The following is a 17,897-nucleotide window of genomic DNA, read 5'->3' on the forward strand; positions in this document are numbered from 1 at the left end:
ATCCTGAAGGCAGGGTGCCCAGTTCTAAATGTGAGCAGCACACCAATACAATGAACAGAGACAATTCTCTTGCGTGAAAGGTTAGACAGCCATATAACAAAACTGGACATAGGACAGGGGAGTATCCTCCCCCTAGTTGAGCCCCTCCTTAGGGAGGGACCCCTGAATCGTCCCAACGGTTTCCTTAGGGTATTTAAGGGCTTACCTGTGGGTGGGTCCCTAGATTCGCCGTGGGACAAGATTCATTTCAGAAACCACTTCTTCTTCAAACATCTGGGTACTCTGGACTTCGCTGGACTTCGCTTTGGGGGTCAAGGCTGCAACTGGGAAGACTCTTGCTGCTCCTGTTTATGACGCCCTGCTTGTCTGCTACAATGTCCATGCCTGTGCACCATACAGGAACCTTCCAAGGCCTGTGGGCATCCGAGACACTGGAAGGAACCTCCCTTGAAGTGAAGTAGTCACTTCCCTGCATCTGTAGGCAGCGCAACTAAGCTAACCCGTCGGCTAATCATGGGCTCTCACGGTCTCCGAGAGGTTAGGCAACAGAGGTGGTGGTTTTTCACATCCCTTGAAGCCTGCCATGTCCTCACAACAAGTTTGAAGCCAGTATGCCTCCTCAGAGCCGCAGGAACTGAACCCCTGTGCACCGTGTTGTCTTGCAGTTGCAAAGGCATGGTGGGTTTTTTCCACCAAGATCTTCAGGCTCCAAGAAGCCCCAATCTCAAGCATCTCCTGTGACTAAGTTCTTTGTCCTCACTACATCACTTGCACCGTGGGCTTCCACCTCTGGTGAGCTGATTGAAGTCCTCTTTCGACTCCAGTGCCTCCGCCCTGTGGGTCCTCTTAAGGGTCTTCTTTGAATTCTCCGGGTTCCTCTAATTGCTCTGGGTCTGCCCTCACTCCCCTGCTTCTGGTGAGTCTCCTTTACCTTACCGGTCCCGACATTATGCCTTCATCAACTTCCACATTGGTTGTAGTTGCCATGGCTTGTTTGTGCTTCCACCAGACACCGATACCTCAACTCTCGACATCCTACGGGGACAGCTCGTGTACGGCTCCTGGTCTTCCTCAACTTTTCCAGGTTCATACAGCTGCAATTTGAAGGTCACCGTCAGCTCTCCTGCAACACTCGACATCAGTGGTCATTCGTCTTCCATGCCTCCTGGTCACTCATGAGTGGCATAGACTCTGTCCCCTCTGCTTGCAGGTTCTTCACATCTTGAATCCACCTTTGGTTTCCACCGGACACGTTCACCTTCTCAAGTAGTTGCATTTTTTTTAAGTCCTCCATTGAGTTCCACTGGGGTTTCTAACGCCACTTCCCAACTACCCTGGTGCAGGTATCCTAGTTCCTGTGTCCACCTTCCACTTTCTGTCTTCCACGGGGTTTCTTCAGGGTCCACTGCGAAAGGTCATTCTTCTTTAAAATTGCAACCGCGACTTACCCAATGACTTGCATTGATCCTATGGTCGTCTTCCCACTCTGCACATGGATTCCATGGGGGGCTCCTGGTTACTTACCTTGGGTGGTTCGTGGGTCCCTAGCACTTCTACGTCTTCTGGGTGTAGTCTTGACTTGAGTTATGATTCGCATAAAACTATTTTAGCAAATGGTTTGGTCTCCCCCTAGTGATCACTATGTATTATGTGTTACTTACCTGTTTCTATTGAAAAGTAGTGTGTATATCTCAAGCTAGGAGACATCGGTACATGTTAGTGAGTGTCTTATAATAGATACATATTTTTATAAATACACTGTTCTGTTCTTTTTCACTTAATCTATACCACTAAGATTATGCTGTGGTAAAACAAGCTGCTTTACCCTCCTTCTGGACTAAGCCTCAAGGCCGCTCTCCACAGCTACCTCTTAGAGAGCTTTCTAAGGTTGTCTAAGACCAATAAAATCACCATAGGGGTTGTCTGGATCGGTGCAAGGTGCCCACTTGCATAGGTGTACACCATCTACCAAGCCAGCTTCTCACATCCAGGCAACCCTGCTGGACATGCCCTTCGATGGCCGTCGCCTTTTTTGTGCCAAGGCAGACTCCGCGCTGGAGCGCTTCAAGGATTCTAGAGCTGTGGCCAGATCCTTGGGCTTCGCTGTGTCCTCCCGTCCAACACAGTCTGATTTTTGCCAGAAGGGGCTCCCTACCACGTCTGGCCCAGCCTAGCCACTGGTCCACGCAAGCTGCCCAGCTTCTGCATGGCCATTGACAAGGGACCCAGTGACCTTGCAGGTCTGGGAGCCATAGGGGTGTGGGCCAATCCACCCTTTCCCCTCCCTGAGCAGCCTCCAAACCTTCCTAGTCAGACTTTTCAGGGCCATCAACGGCCAGTGGTTGGCAGGATTTGCCATCACCTCCCCCAGTGGCAAACCATCACGTCAGATAGGTGGGTTTTGCAAATTGTCCAAAGGGTCTACTCTCCCCTTTTGAGACTACCCCTTCCTCCATGCCACCATCTTTCGATCGCACGTCGGAGGATAATTTGGCTCTTCTCCAGCAGGGAGTTTCAGCTTTCTTGGCCAAGGGTGCAATTGAAAGGGTCACTGGGCCAGAAGTAGGCTGTGGTTGCTATTCCCGCTACTTTCTGGTGCCTAGTAGCACAAAGGCCTGCGTCCTATCCAAGACCTCAGTGCCCTAAAGCGCTTCTGCTGGAAAAGGAAGTTCAAAATGCTCATGTTGGGTCAGCTCCTGTCTGCCCTCGGCCCTGGAGACTGGATGGTGGCGTTTGACTTGCACCACGCCTACTTTCATATCCACGTCCTGCCAGCCACAGACGCTACCTATGGTTCACGGGAGGCACAAGTATTTTGAGTTCACCTATAAAGTTGCCATGTTGGCATGCTGATGCCAGTTATTTTCCTGCCACACCAGTTAGCACAGACCCATGAAGAGAGCTACCCTTTATCACTTTTTGCAAGCTTTTATTGATGTTTTGTTCGACCTTTTTGGTGTGTTAGGATGTCCAAGACGACTTCTTGATTCAAGCCTTGCGGTGCCAGTCACTGTGCCCTGACGGTAATGGATCCACACGAGGTTTGTCTTTGGTGCCTGGTGCTTGAAGGTTACTCAAAGTTGTGCTTCGACTGCCGGGCCATGACTCGGAAAGATTTTGAGGGAGTGGTTCCTACAGCTACTTGCGGTCCATGTGCTCAACTCTACTCTCTGCGTTCTAGACCTCGTTCAGAAAAACCTGCGGCAGGTTCATCTCCATGCTGCCCAGCCTACCCGAAGCTGGAGCTTCCCTCGCCCAGCGAAATAGACTTCTATGATGCAATGTGCCTCATTTTGGGAATCCTGACCCTACTGGCGCCTTCCGGTCTCAGAAGGCTCAGAGGGGGTTCCATTGGCGTTGAAAGCCTTTCTTCCTTCAATCCAACGAAAGCTGGTTGAAGAGTTCACAGACATCACCACCCCTATGTGGTACTGCAAAAAACATGGTGGGGTGGTCATGACCCTTTGTCAAGAGTCCCTGAGTCTCTGGACATGGCTTGAACAGCAGGACAAATCCCTGGTGATCCAATACCTGGCAGGTTCTCTGAACGCCAGGGTGGACAAACTCAGCCATTGATCCATAGCGGTTAACAAATGGCGTCTCCATCCAGAGGTGGCGCAAAGTCCATTTCAGCAGTGGGAGAGCCTTGGTTAGATCTGTTGGCCTCCGCAAAGAACGAGCAATTTCAGCGGTTTGGGCATTGGAATATCCCAAGGTGGCTCTTATTTGGAGAAGCCTTTTGTCTTGAGCGGAGCTCAGGCCTCGTATACACCTTTCTGCCCATACCTCCAGGCCCAAGTCATTCCTGTGGCTCCGGGCTGTGCACAGAGTCAGATATCCCCAGCTTCTCCAATTGAGCATCGATCCTCTGATCAGGAAGCCTCTTCAGGAGTATCTTCTGTCGCAGCAGCAGGGGAGGGTCCTCCACTTGAACCTGTGAACTCTACGCCTTCTTGCATGGAGATTGAGCAGTGGTAGCTGATAGCATTTGACCTTTCTTCTGAAGTCAGTAATGTTATTTTAGCAGCTAGGCACCCCGCTATCGAGACTGCATATGCCTGCCGGTGACACAAAATATTATACAGAACATTTTAATGATCCTCTTTCTGCTTCCCTCTCTCAAGTCTTACTTTTTATTTGACACTTGCCCAGCAGGACTCAGCTGTTTGCCCTCTCAAATGGTACCTTTAGGCCCTGTCTGCCTTTTTGAGGCTGCCATACCAACCATTTTTATTTAATTCCCCTATTGTAAATAGTTTTCCCAAGGGGCTTGTACATATGTTTCCCCCTACCTCTGTGATAATCACGCAAGACATACAAACACTTCCCACAGAGTCTCAATACTAACAGAGCACTCCCAAGCCATGTCTTCTCTGGACCGGAAACAAGCATCCTGGGACCGGTTTCGGAAGCGAGTCCCGTGCTCTTCAAGCCACTTGAATCAAGCTATCCTGGCTGATGAGGGCTGTGAGCCCGAAACCGGTCCCAGGATGTTTGTTTCTGGTCCAGAGAAGAGATGACTTGGCAGTTCAGGCTGGACTGTTCCCATGAGGTACAGGGTCAGACTGATTTGCATATAGCCATGTCTGAACTGGTGTGGCGGAGTGAGCTAAAGAATGATGATGGATGAAACCCAGATCAATTGAGTAGGGGGTGAGGGCTTGCATTGTTCAACACTCACTCCATCATCCCCTTTGGTTTTGCTTTGTTCGCCCTAAGTTGGCAGAGTATGCCCAGACGTGAGTCCCTTGCTCACTTTGCCACAGGATTCAAGATGGACTGGCTAATGAGGGCTGTGAGCCCGAAACCGGTCACAGGATGCTTGTTTCTAGTCCCGAGAAGACATGGCTTGGCAGTTCGGGCTGGACTGTTCCCATGAGGCACAGGGTCAGACTGATTTGCATATAGCCATGTCTGAACTAGGGTGGCGGAGTGAGCTAAACAATGATGATGGATTAAACCCAGATCAGTTGACTGGGGGTGAGGGCTTGCATTGTTCAACACTACGTCCATCATCCCCTTTGCTTTTGCTTTTTTTGCCCTAAGTTGGCAGGATAAGCCCAGATGTGGGTCCCTTGCTCTCTTTGCCACTGGATTCAAGACAGCCTGGCTGATGAAGGCTGTGAGTCCGAAACCGGTCCCAGGATGTTTGTTTACGGTCCAGAGAAGACATGGCTTGGCAGTTTGGGCTGGACTGGTCCCATGAGGCACAGGGTCTGAATGATTTTTATATAGCCCTGTCTGAACTGGGGTGGCGGTGTGAGCTAGAGAATGATGATGGATTAAACTAAGATAGGTTGACTGGGGGTGAGTGCGTGCATTTGTTCAACACCCCTTCCATCATCCCCTTTGGTTTTGCTTTATTAGCCCTAAGTTGGCAGGGTATACCCAGACGTGGGTCCCTTGCTCACTTTGCCACTGATTTCAAGATAGCCTGGCTGATGAGGGCTGTGAGGCCGAAATGGGTCCCAGGATGCTTGTTTCCAGTCCAGAGAAGACATGGCGTGGCAGTTCAGGCTGGACTGTTCCCATGTAGCACAGGGTCAGACTGATTTGCATATAGACATGTCTGAACTAGGGCGGCGGAGTGAGCTAAAGAATTATGATAGATTAAACCCAGACCAGTTGACTGGGGGTGAGGGCTTGCATTGTTCAACACTCACTCCATCATCCCCTTTGGTTTTGCTTTGTTTGTAGGAACCCAGCAGTTATATGTGAAGTGATCATTAATCACACCATGGGTCTCGGGAGGGGGGTGATGGCTAGTAGGCACACCGCCAGCAAAGCCAGGCACCTGATAAAACCCTCGTAAACCGGACCCCGTCGATTCACACTGCTCATTGTTGGCACTGCTAGCAGTAGCTATACCAGCAAAGCTTGCAGTGTTAATATTTTGCACACTGTTCATTGTATAATTACAATAGTTAAATATCATCCGTGCCGTCGTGGTAATTGTATACGAAAACGGAAAACCACATGCTTTTGACAATGGAAGAGGTGCTGTTCATTGGAGAATGGCTTAAAGAGGGACAGAAAGGAAACAATCATGTTCAGAGAGTGAATGTCATTGGGTTAAGTATGGGAAGTTGTTTACCTTATTCTTTCCAGCGCCTCCATGTTGGCAACCTCCCAGTTCAAATGTGATATTGTTCCCAGTTGTGCTGCCTTTTAAACTTAAGTGGGTGAGCAGGTATGCAATTGGCTGTGGGAGGGGCACAGTGTAAGCACCTAAAACTGCTTATTTTTAATCACATAAGTGACACCTATTGCATTTACCAGTGCTTGTAGTTATTTAAACTCTTGACATAGCCCTAACTGTTGATGATGAAACCTTGTGTCTCTATCCATAAGGTTTGGTAATAGGTTGACTATAGGGTATGCATATCCAGAAGGGTGTTGGATGGTTGAGGGTTGGGTAATGTGTGGGCACATGTTGCGATGGAACAGACTCCCTGGAGAATGCGGCTGCCGTGGAAATCTGAGATCTCCAGTTGTTTCAGTCTGTACACAATGACTAAGCAGCCAAAGGGGTGAGTGGAACGCTACTTAATGGATGGCACTGCTAGAGAGGACCCTCAATAGTGAACACATGATAGCAAACCTTGACACCATGTTGTCCATTGTTTTGGCAAAATGCCTTCATGCAAACCAAGTCCCACCCTCACTGACTGTTCTTACCCCATGTTTTAAATGGTTTAAACATGGCCACATATAAAAACTATCTTTAATTCCCGTTTATATTGCATGATTACTTGTCCTAAAGGCATTACCCTGTGGCACTTAGGAAAGAAACCTTTGTTTGTACACTTGTATGCTGTCTCGGTTATGCAGACATGGCTGTTAACATTTTCTTTCCTTCTTCCAGAATCCTCTGCGAAAAGAAGCCACAACTTACAAGAACGTAAGTACTGACCACTTGTATTAATGTCGTTTGAGCACCAGGAGTGCCGTTCACTTCCAGTATATGTCTGTGCAACACATGACCTTGCTTTTATGTCCCTCAAGCCATGTTTTCCTGGCATAAGCTGCAGAACAGCATTTGCAGTCACCACTGTTGTGTGGGTCGACATGTCTGGATCAAATTTGCATTTAGTGCTTGAAAAATCAACAAACTGCCTTTAGAGGTATAGATCCAGTAACCTTGTAAAGTGACTGAAGTCACACATTCTCCACTTGACTTTGTTTTCTTAAAGTAGAAAAAAAAACTATTTTTAGATGCAGTTTATATTGTAGTGCACTGATAGATGCATGAGGGTGCTTTGAACATGACAGATTCTGGCCCAACTCTACCGCCTTGGAAATAAAAGACAGAAATATGATAGATTCATCTGCCCCACCTTAGACATCCTTTCACCCTCAAGTCTTACTTGTGACTCACTGGGACCAACAGTATACTAATGGTTCAGTCAGTGGTCCAGAGTTTCAGTGAATCTGAATGAATCCTACCAGCCTTACAGAGGCAAACCCGTCAAGCGTCTAACCTTATCCAGTCGGCTTGAATTTTGCATATTGCTCTGGAAAGTGTCAGAGGACTTTTCAGCCAGCAGCATCCTGCCATATTAGGCGAGCAGTTTTGATGTTTTACTTTGTATTTGTTGTGAGAATAAGGATTATTACGTGGTCTGGCTGCGCAACCTCACTGTGTAATGATGGCAGAGTTTTTTTATTTATTTATCTATTTATTCTTATTTATTTAATGCGATTTTATATAGCACGAACATTACCCAAAGGTGTCAAAGAACCAGTTGTGATACATAAGGACTCAGGATTACGTGCATTGCATAAAAGATACAAACAGAAAATAAATGGCAAATGTACAGTTTATAGTCACACAAGGAGGAGCACTCAAGGAAGGGATAAGAATGGATATACTCTAAGAGTAACATAGGAGTGGTAGAGAGTACAAAGGTCTACTGCATATACTAGTGAGTTATCTCTATATCCATAGGGAAGGGATACGAATGGATATACTCTAAGAGTCACATAGGAATGGTAGACTTATCTCTATATACATAGGGAAGGGTACGAATGGATATAATCTAAGAGTCACATAGAAATGGAAGAGAGCACAATGGTCTACTGCATAAACTAGTGATTAGAGTTATCTCTATATCCATAGGGAAGGGATACGAATGGATATACTCTAAGAGTCACATAGGAATGGTAGACTTATCTCTATATACATAGGGAAGGGTACGAATGGATATAATCTAAGAGTCACATAGAAATGGAAGAGCGCACAATGGTCTACTGCATAAACTAGTGATTAGAGTTATCTCTATATCCATAGGGAAGGGATACGAATGGATATACTCTTAGAGTCACATAGGAATGGTAGACTTATCTCTATATACATAGGGAAGGGTACGAATAGATATAATCTAAGAGTCACATAGAAATGGTAGAGAATACAAAGGTCTACTGCATATACTAGTGATTAGATTTATCTCTATATACAAAGATATACAAATAGTAGATTTTCTCAGGTCAAGACCCAAAAAACCAGGAGAGCAGAGTTCCATTAAGTGCGGTCGGAGGGGAGACGCAGTCACAACGCCAATCGGAGCGCTTTACAAGAGTAACCACAGTAGTACAATAAGTTACACCCAAATACACATTACAAAACAGGGTAGGGAAATCAGAAAACTCGAGGATGGCAAAAACGAAGGCGCTGGGTGAGGTAACGAAAAGCAGTGGGATGGTTGTAAGAGAGGGTGAAAGTAAGAGACAAGAACAATTTAAGGGGCAGAGGAAGGAAGAGGGGGGACAGAGAGAAAGGGGAAGGAAGGCAGAAAAGGACAGGAAAGCAAGAGCGATACAAAACGAATAAGACAGCGAGGAGTGGTTCGGAGGTACAGGAGAGACAACAGAAAGGTCGCTGGGACAGAGGAAGAGGACAGAGATCACCAAAATGGTGGATCAGGAGAAGGACAGTAGATGAAGAGAGCCATAAAAATAAAATGGCGGGGAGCACCAAGGTCCAAGTCCGACATTCAAGGTAGAAGGTCACCACAGCCAGAAAGTCCGGAGAGAGAAAGGCAGTCGGCCCAAGTCCACATCTGCCCCATCCATGAGCAGCGGGGGCAGAGGTGTTCAATCCGGAGACCAGGGGTCAGGGAACAAAGGCCGCGGGCGCCAAGGGAGTTGTCCGCAGAATGGGAGGCAGCAAAGTCTAAAGATAATGTCAAAGGAAAGCAGGAAGGGGTGTCTCACCAGAACGAATTGCAAAAAAATGGGCTCAAGAGTGGTTGCGGAGAGCGGTACAGACTCAAAACCTCCGCCGTCACCCAAATCGGCCCCGAGGTCTAGCAAGGAGGCAAGCAGCGAAGCTAGAAGAATCGGAGGGGCTCCTCTCCGATAAGGTTAAGGATTGAAGAGTTCAGAGCAGCCACGGAGAGCTGCACCAGCACCCTCCCACCTCGGTCGTGTCTCAAAGTCAATCCATCAGTCCCGCGAAGATGCAAAGCAGGCAGGCCGGCTGAAAAGAAAGGCAGCAGAAATCTGGCCTCCCAGAGACAGGATGGGGAGTCTCCGCCCGGCTTTATCTAAGGATCAAGTGTAAAGTGCTTAGAAGTGCCCAAACAGTTGAATAGGAAGAAAACGCAACACAATAAAAATCGGACACCAATGTATGAAAGTAGGTAGTATTTGTATCTTTAAATAGACTCCTCAATTATAAAAATCCACCAGACAGTGCCGGACCTATGAATTTTTAAAGGAACAATAAATCATAGCACAATACATGATTTTAATCTACCACAACCAGCAGTTTAGGGTCAGCCACGAAAAGTGATTTGAAAACAGCTAAATGGCTACTCTTGCTAACTCCGATACGGAGCTAGTCACAGAGACCTATCAGGTACATATGAGCAGTTAACTCTCGAGTAAAGCAGTCTCCAGCCCAGTTCCAGGCTCTGTGGGCAAACTGTCACGGGAATCAAATGCTGAGCCAATGTCTTTTTGTGGCCACCCCGAAGTCCTCGAGCAAAGGGAGTAACTTTGGCCTTAGTGGTTGATGTCCTATGAAGTCCTGAAGAGGGCAGTAACATGCCACTGGCTACAGTCGAAACCAAAAGTTATCCCAATTGTGGGTAGACCAATTAGATATATTCCTTTCAAGGGGTAGAGCACTGGCACTGAGGTCTGTTTGGCAGGACTCAGTGCACTTTCAGTCGAAAAACCATCAGCATCAGTCCAAATGGGAGGGGGTAATCATGTACAAAGACACATTTCCTTACATATGTGTGCTTCAAGGGCTCAAAATGTGAATAATATTTCTAAAGTGCAGGTATCATACTTGAAATAAGGCTACTCAGAAATATATAAATGATTGTGCCACAGACCCACCAAACTTTCACAGGTAGATTACTAAGAAGAACTCACAAATGCAATACAATTCAAGTTATTGTATTAGAAAGACAAGTCAAGGAAATAGTGCCTATAGAAAGACATGGATTACAAATATTATTCACAACGTCTAGTATTACATTTACAGGCTTTCAAATCACAGGCTGTCAGGAGGGTAGCTGGTCAGTAAGACTTGGGGATGTGAGCTTCAGATTTTCGATGTATTAGGATGGCTTATAATGTCTCAATAAATTATACGATGTTTGTGTGTGAGAATCGCACTCGTTCATGAAAATTTGACTGGGTATTCTGGTATATGTGCAATGTCAGATTAATGCCTTCTAGCATTCATATGAAACTGAAAGTGGCCTAGCCCCTAATGGCTGCTAGGACTCAGACATGCATCAACAAGGAGAGGTATTCCATTATAACATTTTAAACATGTGATATAGGAATTCAGATAAGCAAATTCAATATGCATTCATTTTTTGCAGTTCATTTCACTTTGTATCAATAATACAGAAATTACATATGACATTTAAAAACCACTATACATTTCAATACATGACCCAATGCATTTCGGAACCTAGTGTTCCTTCGTCAGGGGTTCTGTTGAAAAAAAAGAAGAAAATAAAGGGAACGTATTATATTGATGCCATTGTTTTTTTCTCTTCAAAAAAGACGTTTAAATTGACTTGACTAATTTCTTTATGGATATTGATGTGCAATGATTATCTTACATCAGTTGCAGAAATTCAATTATCTAAATTAGAACTTCTGATAAGGTTTTTTTGACCTAGTTGGTTGTTTTAGAAGTTAAAAGGAAAGGTAGTACATTCTTACCTAGTTGAGAAGTATTGGTATACTAAAGTATGTGAAATGCCATTATTCAATACTGTTGAAATCTGTGTGCGAAATAGAAATATGTGACATTTAGACACTGAATACAATAATGTATTTGGTCTTAATCGTTATCCCATGATTTTGGGCTTACCTGTGTCAACAGGTGTTTAAACAGTTGTAATGGCAACCTGAAAGTGTGAATGGGACCTGTTAAGTTTTTTGGTCACAAAAAAAGTATTTGAATTGACGTAAACTGTATGCTAAATACGACTAACCTGCGTGAACTGAAAGTCCTTTAAAGTATTCATATATTGAAGTCCTGTAGGGACAATTACTGTACGGAAAAAAAGAATAATTATAAGCGATCCACGTTATGCATATATTGACGTTGCATCTATCTTCAAAAAATCGGCTGGAGATCAACTTACCTGCGGCAGTGGGAAGCTCAGTAAAACTGCGTTTTTGTCTCTGTGCAAAGTCCCGTCAGTGCGGTGACTGTAGAAAATGAATAAATAATCGTTCTAAGCGATGCGCAACATGCGTAGATTGCTATTTAATCAGTATTCAAGAGTCAGCTGAAGAACAACTTACCCGCACGAGCAGGGAGCTCCGACGTACGGAGTTCTCGTTTCCGTGTGTCAACACGAATAGAGAGTCAGTTTTCGGTATTGAACTCGATGGTACATAAATAACCCCTTTTTTTCATGTGCCTATTATATGTACCATACACGAATTACAATGTTATAATGATAAATAAACACAGACAGTTTTCATTAGCGATTTATCTTCATCAGTTATACGGCAGTTTGGTCACTTCGATTAGTCCTCTTTTACTTTTTCCTGACAAACCGTCAGGTTAAAATCAATACCGAATGTCTCTCTCTGTGGCCTGCCTAAGGCAACAACAGCACCCCTTAGAGCCTCCATTAATGCTGCAGCGAGACTCATCACAGGCTCAAAAAGGTACCACATCTCCCCATACCTAAAATCCCTGAACTGGCTGCCATTTGAAGCCAGAATCCACCTGGAATTTGCATGCATGACGCATAAGGCTTTACATCACAATACACCAAAATACCTATCACAGAAACTCACAATCTCCACAAGAAGTGGAGAAAATCTACTCCTGAAGCCACAAAGATTCAACAAGAAAAAAAAATATCCAGGATTTGGAATGCTCTTCCTCCGGAAACCAGACGCAATCCCTCCACTGTTTCCTTCAAAAAGGAAGTAAAATCGATCCTCATGACTAAATTCACATGAACATAGACTAAAGAAACTCTGATGATCTTTTGTACCTCACCAGTATTCCTCCTATGACTAGGGTACACTCGACTACCTAGTCATTATGGTTCCCTTGGGCTTAACTCAAGAGGACCTTCCTCGCTAGTATCTTCTTTGCTCTCGTTGCACAAGCTGTTTTGTACATCTGATTGATTTGTCCTATGTATTGTATAACTATCTACTTTTTGTATTAGTAACCTCACTGTGTTGTAAAGCGCTCTGATATCCGCAAGGGTCTGGTTCACGCTCTATAAAGCTCTCAAAATAAATAAATAAAATAAATAAAATGACCAATATTTTGAGGACTTTCAAAACAGACAGGGAAAAAGTGTGTGTGTGTGTGCCCTTTAATCTGTGTGTATGTAAACATCCCTGGTGAAATCCGGCTGACATCTCACAGTACTTGACTGTTATCACTTGTACTCAAATATTTATCAGAAAATACATTTAAGGGGGGGGTCTAAAACCCAAACATCTCCCCTGACGCTATGCCCCTGCAGGATGTACTCGAGGTAGGTGAAGCATTGAAGGCTGAGGACTGGCTTCAGCAGATGCCTGGCTCTGACTCATCTATATGTCCACTTGGAATTTAGAGCCGATAACAAGCTGAACCTTTGTGTTTTTTGTGTTGTTTCTGCTGCCCTCCTACTTACATCATTTACCATATTTGAGACTGTCTTCTTGTTTCACCTAAATCTAAAAGGGTTTAGCATGTAAAATGTGTACTTATTTAACATAGTGTTTGAAGGGGGTGATGAGTGTGTTTGACCAAATTGTTAATATCTTTAGGCTGAATCCTTGCTCTTGTAATCAGAATCAGGAGTCCATATGATGTAGAAAAATTACTTTTATTAAATAAGGTTAAAACATGAACAGCCGACACGTGTTTCGCCCCCTGTGGCGATTTGCGCCGGGGCTTATTTAACATAGTGTATGATTTAGGTCTTCAAGAAAATTGAAGACAGAGCATAAATCTCTGATGTAAAAAGGGACAGAAAGTTATACCATTCTAGTAGCTTAATTGCACAAACTGTAGGAAAGTAGTATCTGCTTTAATGTTACCCTCAATTTTTGCTTGATGTCAGTGTGATTTTAACATGGTCTGCTGCAATCCTGCTAATCAGGACCCCAGCAACTGTGCTTTCTCCCTTAAATTGACATGGTAAGGACTTTGGTACCTTCACAATTGGCTACTGGTGTTCCCTTGTAAGTCTCTTATATATGGTACTAAGGTAGCCAAGGCATAGGTTCATCAAGGGACTCCCATGGGCTGCAGCATGTATTATTCCACCCATGAGTATCTACCTAAACTGTGACTACAGACCTGCCATTGCTGCCTGTGTGAATTGGTGGTTACACCTCTCACAACAGATATAAGTTTTTTTTATATCTGAGGTCACTGCACGTAACCCCTTCACTGCTAGGCCTTTTCCTCCCTGTGCTAAGCCTTTATTTAGCTATTTGGGGTAGTTTACTCTTAAGGTCCCTGTAATTTTATGTCCACATAAGGTATCAACATAAAATTTGTGCAATTTTTGTCCAACACCTGAGGATTCTAAATGTACCCAGGGTTTGTGGATTCCCCTGGAGGGGACCCATAAATTAGTCAAAATACATCTTATTTGTTTTTTTTTCAATGTGAATAAATTGCTGCAGAAGAAAGCGTCTGCTTTGTTCCCTGCAAATGGTATCAACAAACGGTTTTTGGTGCTGAATCACCATCTTCTCAGCTATCAGGGACAGGCAGACTTTTGTCAGAAAACCAACATTTTCTATACAGTTTTGTCAGTTTACTGGGACAAAGTCTGTTCATCCTATTTTTGTGCTTTCAACGTCCTTCCAGTTAGTAGTGGAAATGGATGTGAAACAAATAATAAATCCCAGAAAGCTATACATTTCTGAAAACTAGACATTGTAGCCGATTCACAGAACTAATCTGAGACAAAATCCTTAAACGTTCTACTTTTAGTATTCACAGAAGGCATTTAGTAGTAGTAAAGTTAGGATTCCTAACTTTACTACTAGTAAATTGACAAAATCCTAACTTTATAACTTTCGGTATTCACAAAAGGCATTTAGTAGTAGTAAAGTTAGGAATCCTAACTTTACTACTACTAAATGCCTTTTGTGAATACCGAAAGTTGTAAAGTTAGGATTTTGTCTCAGATCACTTTTGTGAATCAGGCCCAAAATTCAGAATTGAGCAAGGAGTCATTTGTGTAGATCATTCAAGGTTTACCTATAGAAAGTAACAGTTGAAAATAGAAAATATTGAAATTGAGTTTAAAAACACAGTGATTTGTGCCAACGTTTTCACCTGTAACTTCTTCTAAATATGACAGATTTTTTAAAGCAAAATACCGTTACATCTAGTAGACCTTTCAGGTTGTGGGGATATATAGAATTTGTATGTGCACCAAGAACCCAAGGAAGCCAGAGCCAATAACTGAGCTGCGTCATGCAATGGATTTTCATTGTGTACCAGGTGTATCACAATTCATTTGGTAAAATATAAAGAGTGAAAAATTGGTACCAAGGAAACCAATATGTTTCTTAAATGGGAACAGATTTTAGAGTTTAGTAGCATTGGTTTTTTGCACATCTCCATAATTGACGGTACACATACCAGCATGTGAATTAGAGTTCATTTTTCAAAATTACTTCTTTTTTACAATTGTTGTACATTTGGAAGGCAGAAATGCAAAGAAAGTCAATCGGTAATAACAGTTGTTTTACTATTCTGTGTTTCCCAAAGTCTCCAGATAAAGAGGCTACCCAAAACGCAACATGGGAAAATCAAATACTTGCAATAAAAACAGACTCTTTTTTTGCAATGTGCCAAGCTGTGGATGTTGCACCCTAGCTCAACTGGAACCTAGGAAAACCTAGCAAACCTATACATTTTTGAAAACTAGACACCCATGAGAAGCCAGGATGGGGCGACTTGTGTGGCTTCCACTAGGTGCTGTTACGAAAAATCCCTTGCATATCTCAATCTGTGTGAAAACACATTTCTCTCACATTTCTGTGATGGAAAGTTCTGGAATTTGCATGGATCCACAAATGTCCACCCTCTCAGCATTCCCCAAAGTGGACCCACCCCCCCTACTTTTTTCTACCCAGAATCCCCTGCAAACCTCAAATTTAGCTGAAATAGACATATTTTTCTCAAATTTCTCTGTGGGGAAGTTGTAGGATCCGAGGGCTGACACAAATTTCCTAGCACCCAGCATTCCTCCTCGTCTCCCAATAAAAATGGAACCAGGTATCATTTCACTCGGGACTCTGAGGGAACACTGTGTGGTTGGACATTTATGCTGGCACGGTGATCCCATGCACATTTTCTACATATTTTTGATTATGTTCAGCTAAAATTGAGGTTTTCAGGGAATTATGGGTCAGAAAATGTTGGGGGATCCATGCAAGCCTTACCTCCCTGGACCCCCCCTGGTGTATAGCTTTCAGAAAGGTGTGGGCTTGTTAGGTTTCCCTAGATAGCCGCCGAGCCCAGGTCCAAAAACCCAGGTGCCCCCTTTGCAAAACCAGGTCACTTTGTGATAGTTTATTTTGATGTCTCCTCAATACGTTTTGAGCCGTTGTCTTTCGTGGGTACTTGGCCCACCCATGCGAGGGAGGTAGCATTTTTATCAGTCGACCTAGGGGGACACTGAGTGGTAGGAAATTTGTGTCAGTCCGCTAATCCCACAACTTTCCCATACAGAAATATGAGAAAAATCAGTTTTTTCAGCTAAATTTGAGGTTTGCAGGAGATTCTTGGTGGGAAAACGGTGGGGAGTCCAGACAAGCCAACCCTCCCTGGACTCCAGTATGTGTCTAGTTTTCAGAAATGTGTGCGTTTAGCAGGCTTCTCTATATGGCCGCCAGGCCCGTGGAAAAAAACCCAGGTGACCTCCTTGCAAAACCAGGCTATTTTGTGTAATTTTGATGTCTCTGCAATACGTTTTGTGCTCTTGCCTGTCACGGGTACTTGGCCCATCCACAAAAGTGTGGTGCCATTTTTATCAGGAGACCTGGGTGGAATGCTGGATGTTAGGAAAATTATGATTTTTCTGATACTAGAAGTTTATGGAAATGTGTGACTATAGTCACATTTTGAGGTTTGCATGGTATTCAGGCCCGGACTGGCAATAGCAGGCACCGGGAAATCCCCCGGTGCGCCGCACGGGTGGGGGCCAGTTTTGGGCTGCTGGGGGCCGGTTTTGTTACAGGGCCGTTTATATGGCCCTGTACCAAAATCGGCCGAAAACCGGCCCCGGCGTAGAGCTCGGGGGCACCTCCAACCCCCCCGTGGGGAGGGGGGCCGGCCGAGCACTTTGCCAGGGCTGGTGGTGGGTCCCAGTCCCGCCCTGATGGTATTGTGATTTAAAAACTTGATGAGATTCATGAGAAGCACACCACCCAGTACTCCCCATTTTTGTACTTACAAAAATATCTAAAGTTGGTAAATTTTCTCTAGAGTCAAACAACACCTTAGCACAGAAAGACAGGTAAGACAAATATGACTGCCTATCCATCTGTTCCTCAAGTACACACACACACTGGCTGGATTTGACACAAGGGTGAGTGAAAGGTTTAAATTGTACATTTTATTAACGAGATTCACAAAAAGGAAACACACTGTTAATAATTAAAAGGTTAAAAACCTAAACAAATGACTCACAGCTTGTGAGCTGTAAAGCCACGCAAGGCACCAACCTCTTTACAGGCCATTCACACTCCTTTCATACTTGACACACACAATCACAGTACCAGCGGCGGCCCCAACACTTTACAACACTCACATCAACAGACAATATAGAGACAATGTACACACTGGCAGAGAAAGACAGTAAAGCCAAATATTACTTCAAAAGAATATTTCCCTTATGTTCACACACATATTGGTTGGGTTTGGCACGAGGGTGAGTGAAGGTTCAGAGTGAAACGTATCTGAAAGAAACACGTTAGTGATAGATTCCTTAGCTTAGAATTATCCCCAGGCATCAGACTGGATCCGGTAAGTTTTGGTCAGCAGTACCCGTGCTCGTCGGTAGGCTTCGTTGTGCGACTCAACGTACGTCGTTGGCGTAGTAGTCGCCGAGATGACGTCGCTGGAGCTACTTAGAGGCACCCACCCGCACTGATGTCAGTTCTTTATTTTTCTGAGCCAGGTTACTCCCTCCCCTTCAAGACTACCCCTCCAGCTATTCCATCACAGTGCCACCACATGTTGGAGGATCACTTGATACTTGTGTGACTAGAGTCAGTACCCTCCCCATGGTCTTCATGAAGTCAGGCTGTAACAAGCCTGTAGTGAGCATTGCTCTCTTTTCTATTTCTCGTTTTAACTCCTGTTTTCTTGTTTGTTTTCCCCTGAATTATTTCATCTTTCTAGTACATGCTCACCTTTCTGGTTGAGCAGT

At 44.4% G+C, this 17,897-nt stretch overlaps 1 long non-coding RNA gene across 1 annotated transcript in view; it reads left to right on the plus strand.

Annotated features, from left to right (window-relative positions):
* Nucleotides 1-6,861: 6,861 nt before the first annotated feature.
* LOC147724905 (uncharacterized) overlaps nucleotides 6,862-17,897 on the plus strand; it is a 208,041-nt gene continuing 197,005 nt past the window's right edge. The window contains exon 1 of the long non-coding RNA XR_015310116.1: nucleotides 6,862-6,901. This is a non-coding gene — a long non-coding RNA (uncharacterized LOC147724905). The remainder of the gene's footprint in view (nucleotides 6,902-17,897) is intronic.

Source organism: Lissotriton vulgaris, chromosome 4_1 (assembly GCF_964263255.1).
Source record: "Lissotriton vulgaris chromosome 4_1, aLisVul1.2, whole genome shotgun sequence".
Lineage (NCBI taxonomy): Eukaryota > Metazoa > Chordata > Amphibia > Caudata > Salamandridae > Lissotriton > Lissotriton vulgaris.